At 39.9% G+C, this 12,697-nt stretch overlaps 1 protein-coding gene and 1 non-coding gene across 10 annotated transcripts in view; both read left to right on the top strand.

Annotated features, from left to right (window-relative positions):
* The window catches only part of UNC5D (unc-5 netrin receptor D), a 610,447-nt gene that overhangs the window by 10,895 nt on the left and 586,855 nt on the right, over positions 1-12,697 (top strand). The window lies entirely within an intron of this gene.
* TRNAG-UCC (transfer RNA glycine (anticodon UCC)) lies at positions 3,455-3,527 on the top strand. The gene has a single exon. It is a non-coding gene; the product is annotated as a tRNA-Gly (tRNA).

Genomic DNA, 12,697 nt, shown 5'->3' with positions numbered 1-12,697 from the left:
ATCTTGTTAAAATGCACATTCGGATTCCGTAAATCTGGAGAGGGGCCCGAGTCTCCATTTTCTGACAAACTTCCAGATGACACTGTCTGACCACACTTTGAGTAGCAGGTCATGGATGGTAGTAATTCAAGATTTAAATTTTTTTTTTTTTTTAATTTTCAGTATTGCTTTTTACTTGGAAGACAGTATGAAGTAGAGTCCTATGTAAGAGTGTTGTAAAAAAATGCCAATAGAAGAATAGGCAAAGACAAATGTCAGTTTTAACACAGAGAAATGTAGAACCACTTATAAAACTTTCAGGGAGAGCCCCATTCTGATGTAATCTTATGTCTTGCTTCCAGCATTTGAAACGATGGGTGTAATATTTTCAAAGGCTTGGGTTTTGTTTTGAAGAAATGGAGGACTTATGTCTGTGCCTAGTTCATTTCTTTAAGAAGAAACTGAGTCCCCCAGAAGTTGAACAGTTTGCCCAAAGTCAGAATTTTGTTGAATAAGGACCTTTTCTGCCTCCTTTCATCTTATCGTATCTCTTGACTTGCACTATACTTGAAAATGATCCCGAGTTCAGGATATTGAAAATGAGGCTGTACTGAAGGGAGAGGTTGAACAGAAACAGTTGGTTAAAAATGAAAACAGAGGAATGTTCATATGGGGTACATATGCTCCCCAAGCAACTGGATCCTGACATGATGTGGGAGTAGGTTTTGGGTCCTCCTTTGCTCCTGCACACTGTGCTGTCTTACTTAATGTTACTTAACCCAGCACTGGAAGGGCTGGTCCCATAACACATGCTAACCGATAGTTTTTTACTTTAACCATATTATGTTAAGGTATAAATAATAATAAAGATACCATTTCTTTAAATTTACTCAATATTGTGATAAAACATTCAGGAAAATTTAGTTGCCATAAAAAATTAAATAACTGTAAGAGGGTTTTACATACGCACCCTCCCCCCCCCAACAGATTGTAAAGCCTACATTCCTGGATGCACGCGTGCATGCTAAGTTGTTTCAGTCGCGTCCGACTCTTTGCGACCCCATGGACTGGAGCCCGCCAGGCTCCTCTGTCCGTGGGATTCTCCAGGCAAGAATACTGGAGTGGGTTGCTGTGCCCTCCTCCAGGGGACCTTTCCAATCCAAGGATCAAACCTGCAGGTCCTGCATTGCAGGCGGTTTCTTTATTGCTGAACCACCAGGGAAGCCCCACATTCCTGGATACATTATTCTAAAAAGATGATAAAGTGTAAGATGTGACACTATCACGGATGGCTGTTTTGAATAATTCATTTGCATGCAATTTGACATTTTTAGGTCCATTTACAGTTGGGATAGTTTTATATTTTTACATCCACCCGGCTATGGAACAGATGATGAAATTAAGCTTTAGAGACTTTTTTTCCCCAACCAAGGCTGGACAGAGAGTCATAAATAGCACTAGGACCAGACGCCGCGTCTCCAAATGGTTTCTGGGACTTTCTGACTACTTTGTCAGTCTGTTCTATTTATTTTGGTACCAAATAGGTTGGTTGAACTTAAGTTGGACCTTACAACGTTCTGCTCATACTACTTTTGAGACAGGACTGGGAATCCACGAACAGGTGTGATAGAAGGAGAAATAAATGAGTAAAAAATTTCAGTGATACCTGTTGACTTCTTGGTTTATGCAGTGGTATGTTTCTCTTGGTTATGAACATAAGTGGCCCCATCTGGGAAATGGAACAAATAGAAAAGTGTCAGGAGTGATGGAGGCAAGTAGAATTGTGAATATATGAAAAATGGTATACTGTGTCCCATAGTACGTGCTTCCCTGTTAGCTCAGATGGTAAAGAATCTGCCTGCAATACAGGAGACCCCGGTTCAATTCCTGGGTCGGGAAGATCCCCTAGAGGAGGGCACAGCAACCCACTCCAGTATTCTTGCCTGGAGAATCCCATGGACAGAGGAGCCTGGCAGACTACAGTCCATGGGGTCTCAAAGAGTCAGACACGACTGAGCGACTGAGCACACACACATACTATCGTATGGCCTCAGTGGTATGTAAACTATGCTGAGGAATTTGCTAACTAAATTTCTTAAAGGGATTAAAATTTAGTTCATTAAAGTAATATCACAGTTTGTTCTTCTGCAGTTTTATTTTAAAGATGTCATTATAGGCACAAAGCACTCTTTAGAAATACAGTACTGGCTTCTTAATCTGAATCTCTTTCTAACTATCTTGTGTTTACTATTATTGGGTTGGCCAAAAGGTATGTTTGTATTTTTCAAAGGAACCTTTGGGCTAACCCAGTAATCTTGTGCTTTTTTTCTCTCTGTATACAGTTTCGAGATAAGATTAAAGTCTTTTGATTTGTACCTGGAAGTTTTCTGGGAGGAGGAGAAGGGGGAACGACAGAGGATGAGATGGTTGGATGGCATCACTGACTCAATGGACATGAGTTTGAGTAATCTATGGGAGCTGGTGATGGACAGGGAAGCCTGGTATGCTGCAGTCCGTGGGGTCACAAAGAGTCGGACACGACTGAGTGCCTGAGCTGAACTGAATCGTGTATTTGGACTCCCAATAATAATTTTCATCAATGTGTCTTTAAGAATTATCTCCCCTATTTTTTAAAAAGAAATAGATAAAAAATACAGACCACAAAATAAAATTCTTTGCTGGAGAAATACATGTTGTAAGCCTTTTGAAAGGAGCTGGGAAAATTGTAACTGTCCTTCATCTGAATAGTCAACCCTTGTATCTCCCTCAGCCTAGGGACCCACAGCTCCAGTGATTGCCAGAAGCTTGCATCAGGAAACTTGCAAAGTTACCTCCCTTCAAAAAAAAAAAAAAAAAGGGCAATCAGGAGGTCCATAAGTTTTGTCAGTGTGAGGTGTGTGGGTGGGGTGTAAGTGTTTTGGGGGTCTGCTTTAAAGGAAGAATGGTTTTAAAAATATTTGTCATTTTTTTTTTCACCTTGGATCAGAGAGAAAATAAAAATAAAACCCCACCTGCCCATCCCAAATACAAAAATGAAAACTAAAACCCATTGGCTATTATCGCAAGTTTAGCAGATAGCTTGAAATGCGCATCAATCTTGGAGAGCAATGTGAAAAGACAGCCCTCCCCTATCATATCCTGCAGCAGACAACACCATCACTTGTGCAGTCAATTATTAATAATTGTCAAGGGGATAAGGGCCTTAATGTGCAGATATCTGTATGTATGTATTATATATTAGCAGAATGTCATATGTCATCATCATTGCAAACTTACATCATTAAAGTTCTATGCTATTAATTTAAATGCCATTAATAACACTTGAGATGGAGACACAGTTTTGACTTGATCGTCAGGTTCTTAATTTGAGTGCCCCTGTTTCTCGCTTTCTCCCTGATCTTTCCCATACAACCCCCAGCTCTGTCTCCTCTTGCTCCCTGTCTCCTCGCCAAGTCAAAACTGCCTTCCTGGGACTTCCCTGGTGGTCCAGTGGTTAGGACTCTGTGTTTCCACTGCAGGGGGCACAGGTTCGATCCTTGGTCAGGGAACTAAGATCCCACGTACCATGTGGCATGGCCAAAAAGAAAAAAAAGTAGCTTTAAAAATAATAACAGAAAAAAACAAAACCCTGCCTTCCTATTTCAGCAGTGTTAAGCTGCAAAGTTAAAGGCTGCATGTCCTGCAAAGGTCACTTTTTTCCTCTGGTTCTTTTATTTCTAAAATGAGAAGAGACAACATTATCATCAAACTTCCTTCCTGCTCTAATATTATTGTATGATGCTACTTGGTTGTTTCCAGTACCATTTCTTCACAGTATTTTTGGCATATCAGGAGGCATTTCATGGTATTTTAAATGTGTCAAAGCCTTCAATAACAAGTCCTCTGAAAGGAGAATTTTTAGGACAAGTTAGTAAGACTTTAAAAATGTTGTTAATGAGCCCTGGCTCAAGTGTTTTCAAGAATCATCAGTAAAAGAAGTGTAATTTTTACATGTGAGTTTCTCTTAAATCAGTGGTTGTAAACTATTGCATGCATGTGCAGCTCCAGCAGCAGAAGTGGGGTGAGTGTGGGAAAGGGCCGAGTGGGTTAGAATCCCTCCACGGCAGCCCATTGTTGCCCAGTTGGGTGTATGGGCCCACAATTGCTAGGTTGACTTTTTATTTTTTAGCAGAAACCATCTATATGCTATTTCATGGTAAATTTCTAGATTCGAACCTTTCTCAAGTTATTTTAGTAAAACGGCTTTAATTCAAACAAAGGTCACGAGATACAGCCCTCAACCTTCTAGTTTGTCTCAAGACAAGGACTTTTGCCACCTTTTGTTAGATTTAAAGCATCGAGGAATCAGTTGGTCCTCATTTCAATGATTGTCTTTGAGCTCTGCTAATAAAGCTTTTTATAGCTTTGTGGAGGAGTGTTGTCTATTGTCTTCCTTTCCTCTTTTGTTTTCTTGCAGTTTGATGACCATCTTTTAGTGTTTGGGTTGCTTTTTCTTTTGTGTGTGTGTGTGTATCCATTGTCGTTTTTAGGTTTGGTATCCCTGTGAGGTTTTGATTCAGCAGTCTATATATTGGGTTGACCAAAACATTTGTTCAAGTTTTCCCTTATCCCAACGTTTTGGCCAACCCAGTTTGTACGAGGTTGGTCTGTTTCCTGCCAGAGAAATTCCTTTAGTGTTTGAGGAGCACTGTCTAAAAGCAGAAGCTCGAAAGCATGTGAGTGGCCTTCTATTAACACGTGATAAACATTAATTTGATGAGTAAGTTTCTATGTGCCGCTGCATCCCATTTGTAAAGAATCATAAAATTGTATTGCTGAAAATTTATAGGATCCTAACATGTCTAGTGAGTGAGTATTAGTTGTTCAACTGTGTCCGACTCTTTGTGACCCCATGAACTGTAGCCCGCCAGGCTCCTCTGTCTGGAATTCTCCAGGCAAGAATACTGGAGAGGGTTGCCATTTCCTTCTCCAGGGGATCTTTCTCACCCAGGGATTGAACCTGGACCTCCTCCATTGCAGACGGATTCTTTACCATCTGAGCCACCAGGGAAACCCTAAAATGTCTATGCTGAAGCTCAGATCTCTGCATAAGCAACTGAGGTCTAAAGAAGCAGTGTAGATTGCTTGCCTTGTAGCAGGTCATTTCTATGAATGTTTGCCCGTGAACCCAGATCTTCATTTTCTCAGTGTTCTTGCCTCTTCTCCTTTTTGGACCCATAATAACAATCACAATCAATAGAGGCACTAAGGAATTCAAAAGAATGATACCCTGAGACTAAAGCCTATTGATCATTTCACCCTGCTGTTAAAGGATGTTTCCCTTTTGTTTAAAATGTTTATATTTTTCTAAATACCTTTCAAATAGGATAGATTTTTCATCTTTGGTGCTGTTCTGAATCATAGAAATATGAGGCTATGATTTAAGGGGCTCACGTTGGTTTATCATACAGAGCTAATGAATATTGTATTACATTGTTATTTGTATTATGTTATCTGTATCTATATCATAAATTGGTTTTGTGTTTTTATGAAATTTAGGGTGAGTCAAGCTTTTGTTCCAATTACTTACCCTCTGCATCTTTGGTAAAAATTTTGTTCAGTCAGTATGAATCCACTAGAAGACCCTAAATATGTTCTAAATGTGGTTATTAAAAATTCTCTACATAGGATGAAGATAATCACTTCTGCTCAGACTATGTGATGTTACTCCCATGAGTTAGAAGAGAAAACCTTATGTTTTATCCAAGGAAATAACTTGAGTATTTGCCACATAACTCCTAATTCTTATCTGGATAAGGACATTGCTTCCAGTTTCCATGTTTCCCTATTTAAATCTGGATATTCATGTGTGGTGAGAAGGTAAGACTTTCCAGTTGGAATGGTGAGCTAGGTCCATTGTGATGCTGCTGCTGCTAAGTCGTTTCAGTCGTGTCCGACTCTGTGCAACCCCATAGATGGCAGCCAACCAGGCTCCCCTGTCCCTGGGATTCTCCAGGCAAGAACACTGGAGTGGGTTGCCATTCCCTTCTCCAATGCATGAAAGTGAAAAGTGAAAGTCAAGTCACTCAGTCATGTCTGACTCTTCGTGACCCCATGGACTGCAGCCTACCAGGCTCCTCCGTCCATGGGATTTTCCAGGCAAGAGTACTGCAGTGGGTTGCCATTGCCTTCTCCGCCATTGTGATGAGGTGGTGTTAATTCAGATGGATTCAGAGGTTGGGTGCTTAGAAGGCCCCTAGATGGAGCAGATTCTAAATGTGTACAAGTAATAGACTTGTGGGCTTCCCGGGTGGCTCAGCTGGTAAAGAATCAACTTGCCATGCAGGAGACCCCGATGCGATTCCTGGGTAGGGAAGATCCCCTGGAAAGGGATAGTCTACCCACTCCAGTATCCTTGGGCTTCCCTCGTGACTCAGATGGTGAAGAATCCACCTGCGATGTGGGAGACCTGGGTTCAGTCCCTGGGTCGGGAAGATCCCCTGGAGGGAGGGCGTGGCCACCCACTCCATTGTTTTTACCTGGAGAATCTCCATGGACAGAGGAGCCTGGTGGGCTACAGTCCATGGGGTTGAAAAGAGTCGGACACAACTGAGTGACTAAACACAGCACAATTGACTTGTATTTCTTAGAAGAAAGCTTTTTGAGGCTGGCGGCAACTTGCCAATGATACCCTCAAAAGGTCATGAATTTGGATCCAAAGAGAGTGACTGGATGTAATTTTGAAAGCCTCAATTGCTTCCCCTTCTTGCCATCTCTGGTATTTTTTTTATTTTTGGCCACACTTTGTGGCATGTGGAATTTTAGTTCACAGGGATTGGATCCTCACCCCCTGTGGTGGAATCTGAGTTCTAACCTCTGGACCATGGCCGGGGAAGTTCCATTGATCTTTATCTTACAGTGAATTCTGCATCTCTGATGGCCACCATAATTTGCAAATAACAATCCCTGTAGTTGAGCTGCAGCTTATAAACTTGGTGATCCTGTAATGATTATTCATATTGAAGGCACCTTGTTGGGAAAGTGTTAGACATGGAGGGTGTGGAAAACTTTTGATTCTTGGAGATTAGGTGTCAAAATATTCAGGGTTTGGTTATTTTTAGCAGCTGTCAGTGAAGGTTCTTGCTGCTGGAAATAATAATTAGGTTTTAAAGCTGCCAATTCCCAGCCATCACCCAAAGGGCCCCCTGCCCGACCCTCCTTTTTTTACCCCAAACTGGTAGAAAAGCTGACATCTGTAATGTTGTCACCCAGGTTAAGTGAAAAGATGACAGAGAAGTGCTTTGAATGTGTGTGCCTACTATCTTTAATGTTTGAAATTGATATTTAATATTTAAGCAGTTTCATTGAAACAGTAGATTGAAAAATGAGCGCCAAATGTTGAACGTCACCTTTGTTTAGAGAGATACATATGTGTGTAATTTAAATTTTGAAGAGAAAATTTCATCCTCATGTTCTCAATCAGCTGATGCCAGGACCTCCATCTCAGAAAAATTTACTCAGCATCTCAGGGGAGAGGACCCACTGATACTGTTTGCAAGTTCCTCAGGTGAGTCTCAGTTTGGGAACCAAAGGTTGAGAGCCACTGGTTTTAATGGGTGCATTGATTGTGAGCAAATGTAGCAACTGATCCGGGTTTTTTTTTTTTTTCTTTTAGAGAAGTTATTTGACAATCCTGGTTGCAGCAAAGTGTAAGGGATTATGGTGGCCACCCAGGTTTCTCCTCCCCATTGAATTAAGCCTTAGATTTTCATGTTGGATCATAAATAACTTGGATGACTGGCATTGGATAATGGTACTCAGCATTTCAGTCTTTAGGAACTTGACTCTTCCTGCTAGGATAAAGGAACTGAGGTATTGATCAAAAGGATGTGATTAAATAAGAAACATGATATAATAATGGAACGGAGTTTTAAGAACTCAGGGTTGGAAGTTGTACCATATGTTTCCGTTCTGACAAAAGCTCAAGGGGGCCCACAAATGGAGATTCCTACTAGCGCTCATCTAACATCTCCTGGGTCCAGGATATAAATGATAAGTGATCATATTTATAAGTGGGGTTGTATCTTTGTGCTCATCGTAGTGTTGAGCATAGTTCCTGCTACAGTGCTGGGCACCATTGTTGTTGACCGAGTTAGGTGGGAACAGCTGGTACTGCTTTGCCAATTTAGGAACTCTGATATAGCAATTCTTTCTAAACCAAGTGTTTCTTATAGTTCTGTCCTTCTCACAGCTGCCAATGGTTCCTTCTTTGTGAAATCAAATAATTTCGTGACCAACTGTTGCAGATGAGTTTGGTTCAAAGAATCAGGGTATCTGTGCACTTCACCACCATATTGATAGAACGTTAATCAACCCTTGACTCATCTGTGTGTTTCTCCTTTATTCTCATCCCACTGGTTCTCCTTCAGAAATAATATTACTTGAATTTTGTGCTTATCATTTCCTGGTCTTTAAAACTATCCTAAACAAATATGTATGTACTCCTAAACAGAGTTTACTTTTGCTTCTTTTTGACGTATATTTATAGTCTTCAGCAATTGTTTTTTTCACCCAGTATTAGTTTTCAGCTATGTTATGTTGAATTGCTTCCCTCCTTTGCAACATTTGGTGCTGTGACTAAACCATAATTGACTTATTTATTTTACACTCAGTGATATTTGGCTTGTTTTCAGGTTGTTTTTTTCTATTGTGAAAAGTGCTACTAGGACCATTCATGTACATGTCTAATGGTACCCACTTTTCAACTGTTTCTCATCTGAGAGTAAATTAATAACACCCAGAGCATGAATATGTTAGAAATTCCAGATAAGCCAAAGCATTTTTCAAAGATGAGTTCTCATCACTTCACATCAGCCAGCAGTTAATATTTCCAGGCCTAGAGATTTCTGCTAATTTAGTGGGTATAATATGATTATCTCTGAATGGACTTAATTTCCATATCCCTGATTACTAATGAAGTTAAACATTGTTTCGTTTATTTCATTGCCATTTATATTTCTTCTGTAAACACCTACTCAAGTCTTTTGCTCATTTTTTCTATTTGTCTTAATGAATTACAGGAGTTTTAAATGCACATATGTGTATGTGTGTGTGCGTACTAAGTCACTTCAGTTTTGTCCTACTCTTTGCAACTCTATGGACTGTAGCCCGCCAGGCTCCTCTGTCCATGGGATTCTCCAGGCAAGAAGACTGAAGTGGGTTGCCATGCCCTCCTCCAGGGGATCTTCCTGACCTAGGGACTGAACCTATGTTCTCCTGCACTGGTAGGCGAGTTCTTTACCACTAGCGCCACCTGGGAAGCCTGTGTGTATGTGTGTGTGTATATGTATATGTATTTTAATAAGCTTTAATATATGTGGTTGGAATTTCTTCCAGTTTTTTTTAACTTAATGGTATTTTCTGATGACTTGAATTTTTAATGTTATCTTCTTATGAACTCAGTTTTAATTTTATGGTAATCAATGTTGTCGATTGTTTTATACTCTTTTGTGTTATGTTTAGGAAATCCTTCCTGAATCTCATGAAGTATATTCTTCTATAGTCTAAAATTTTATATTTTGGTCTTTCATATTTATGCCTTAATCCATCCAGAATAGATTTTTTTTTTCTGTGTAGAGTTTGAGTTAGGGATTTAATTTCATTCTTTCATGTGAATAACCAGTTGTCACAGAACCATTGATTGAGGGGGTCCCCCTCCCTTTTCTAATGACCCGTAGTGCCATCTTTGTAATGTACGAAAGTTTCCCAGATGCTCGGGGAGTTTTTTGCTCTGGGGTTAGGTGTTCTTCCAACGAATCTTGCTGGTTTCATTTTCCACTGCCCTTTCATGAACCCCGTACTCATCCAGACTCCACGCTGTGCTTCAGAATTGTCTCATGATTTCCTTTGTCTTGTGCATTTTGTCCTTTTCCTATATGTCTCACATCCTGCCTCATGCTGTTGTTTTTAGGTATATTTATTTCTCTTTTGCTTCATATTGTGTATCAGCTTTTGAAAGCAGGCTTTGTTTTGTTCATTTTTGATACACCAGCAGAAGGCTGGTGTCTTCTACTGAATAGCTATTTGATAAATTGTTGACCTAAATTGGGATTTGGAATAGAAAGGATCTTAGAAATTATCCAACCAGTCTCATTTTATTTGCCCACCTACGATCATTGGGATTTGCAGAGTTTAAATGCAATGCCCAAGGTCATACAGCTTGGTTGGTCCCTGACTTTTTTCCTTGAGCTTATTCTAGAACACCTTTCATTATCAGTTCTGTTAGCAAAGAACTAAAGTATCAGACACTGTCCAGAAATAGGAACTAATCCTGAAAATCCTGGAAAACCAACATACGTGGTAGGTCCATGATCCCTTGGCTTGTTGAGTCAGTTTTGGACAGTGATGTTCATACCACATCCAAATATTGAGCATTTCCCAAACTTGCTGTACTGGCTCCCGTCTCTGGGCCTTTGTTCATATTCCTTGTTCAACAGAACTGTTTTTATAGACCACTGTCCATGAGTCTTCTGTATCCTAGAGATTAATTTCTTGTCGAATGCTCTATTTCCATACTTTGACATCACTTCTGTTCCTACACCAGTCAGACTGTATTTTAATTTTTTTTAATTAAAAAATTTTTTTTTTCTTGATTTTTGTCTCGTTAGAGGTGAGAGGCAATTTACTATTCTGCCATGTCTTCTCAGAACCTAACACAGGGCTGTGTCTGCTCTAAGTTAGGGTTTTTTATGTATAGTTTTTAAAAAATGTATTTGTTTTTGGCTGAGCTGGGTCTTCATTGCTGTGTGGGCTTTTCTCTAGTTACAGCAAGGAGACCTTACTATCTAGGTGCGCTCTGCGCTATTCTTGTTATGGTGGCTTCTCTTGTTGCGGAGCACGGGATTCCATCGTTGCAGCTCCGGTGCTCCAGCACTGGCTTAATCGTTGTGACCCACGGGCTTAATTTGTCCTTGGCCTGTGGGATCTTCCCAGATCAGGGATTGAACCCCGAGGCTCCTGCATTGGCAGGTGGATTCTTTACCACTGAGCCACCAGGGAAGCCTTTAAGTTAGGTTTTTAAGATGTTATATATGCAAAAATCGAACAAGCGGGAGAAAAAAAAAAAAGCAAAACCATAAAACCTTCAAGTGAGGTTATAAATATGCCCTGTCATTCTACCTTTTAGATGTGTAATTTGGGTAAAATCAAATTTTATTTAATTCACCTATTTAATGCTGGGGACTTCTGAGCAGGAGAACATCCAGAAATGGAGTCAGGGGGCTGGCAGGGGCTGACACAGGACATCTAGGAGCTGACACACTCTTCTCCACTCTATTAGTCCTATGTGGGCTACATGGTTAGAGTCACACAACTAATGAGCCTGGAGAGCTTTATTTGTGCCTATTCCAAGTAGCTTTTTTGGGTGAAAGTTTTTTTTTTTTTTTTTTTTTTCTGACCTTAGAAGGATGTTCTGTGCTCATTGTAAGAAGTTTGAAAATATGGGAAGGTACTAAAGAGGACAGAAATCCCCAACAGAGTGTTCAAAAATAGCCACCTTACGGGAGTTCTTATGGCACCTCTGGTTGTTAGCAGATTTCTACTGGTCCCTCCTGTTCTTCATCTTTTGGAAGAAGAACCGAGTAGTTCCTAATTATTAAACCAGTTACGTTAGTTCAGCTCTCCTTGTCTTTTCAGAAAGTTCGCATTGTGGTGGCAGACTTAGTGCCTCCTTGCTGTATCTTGTGTGCTTTGGATAATGTGAAACGATCACACTGTTATTTTTTCTACAACTGACCAGAGCTAGTGTACACACCGTTTGTTGTGCCCAAGATCATGAGTAGCAAGCTCTTTAGAAGAGTTACACAGTAAGGCTTTGTGTTAACTGAACCAAGATATACACTTATTTTTTATCTCTCAGTATGAGAAAGGCAAAGTGATTGAAGTACTCCTTTGACATGCAGAAAAGAATTTTTAAATTTTTTTAAAAACTCTTCAAGACAGCTTTGAAGGATGGTTTTCTTACTCCCAGTATGTTACCATATACTGGTTTTATCTCATATTCATCAGAATGAATCAAAATTTGGCCAGTATGAGTTCTGACTACGGTAGACTTGGATAAACAGGGATACATTTATTAGAATATTTATTGTTTTTATGTGGTTGGGGACTATCTCAGTTGTGGTAAAGTCGTATTTCTAGGTAGCCAAGAGCAGTGATCACATTACATATGCTCAAATTATATTCTGCGTTGTTTTATTTCTTGGACTTGAATAGAAATTTTCCTAGGCAAAGTTAATTAAGATTAGAGCAATTAGTCGTTGCCAGGTCTCCTTCCCACCTTCTTATGCTAATTTATTAATAAAATGCATGTGAAGTAATTAAGATGTAGAAAATGAAAATCAGAAGACCATATATTTTGGCACACCATGACTTAACATATTCTCAATTCATCCATCTCTCCATCACCACCCTCCCTCATAGCCAAAGTACTTACCTCCAGAGTGAAAACCTCAACAGTTCCTCATCTACAGAAGTGTTTTCCTCTGTGTGTGTGTATACGTGATGACATCAGAGTTCTGTAGCTGGTAGTGGTTTTGTAGTAAGTTGAATGTCTGTTTCCTCATTTGATACCTGCTGACAGGGGCAGTTTGTGTTCTGAATCTTTGAATACTTGTTTGGCCTGTTTTAGTAATTCAAGGAATACATGAAGAGTAGAATGGATGAGTCATTAGCACCACAA

Source organism: Giraffa tippelskirchi, chromosome 8 (genome assembly GCF_054371585.1).
Source record: "Giraffa tippelskirchi isolate mGirTip1 chromosome 8, T2T-mGirTip1v1.2.pri, whole genome shotgun sequence".
Taxonomy (NCBI): domain Eukaryota; kingdom Metazoa; phylum Chordata; class Mammalia; order Artiodactyla; family Giraffidae; genus Giraffa; species Giraffa tippelskirchi.
This window is presented reverse-complemented; position numbering and strand designations above follow the sequence as displayed.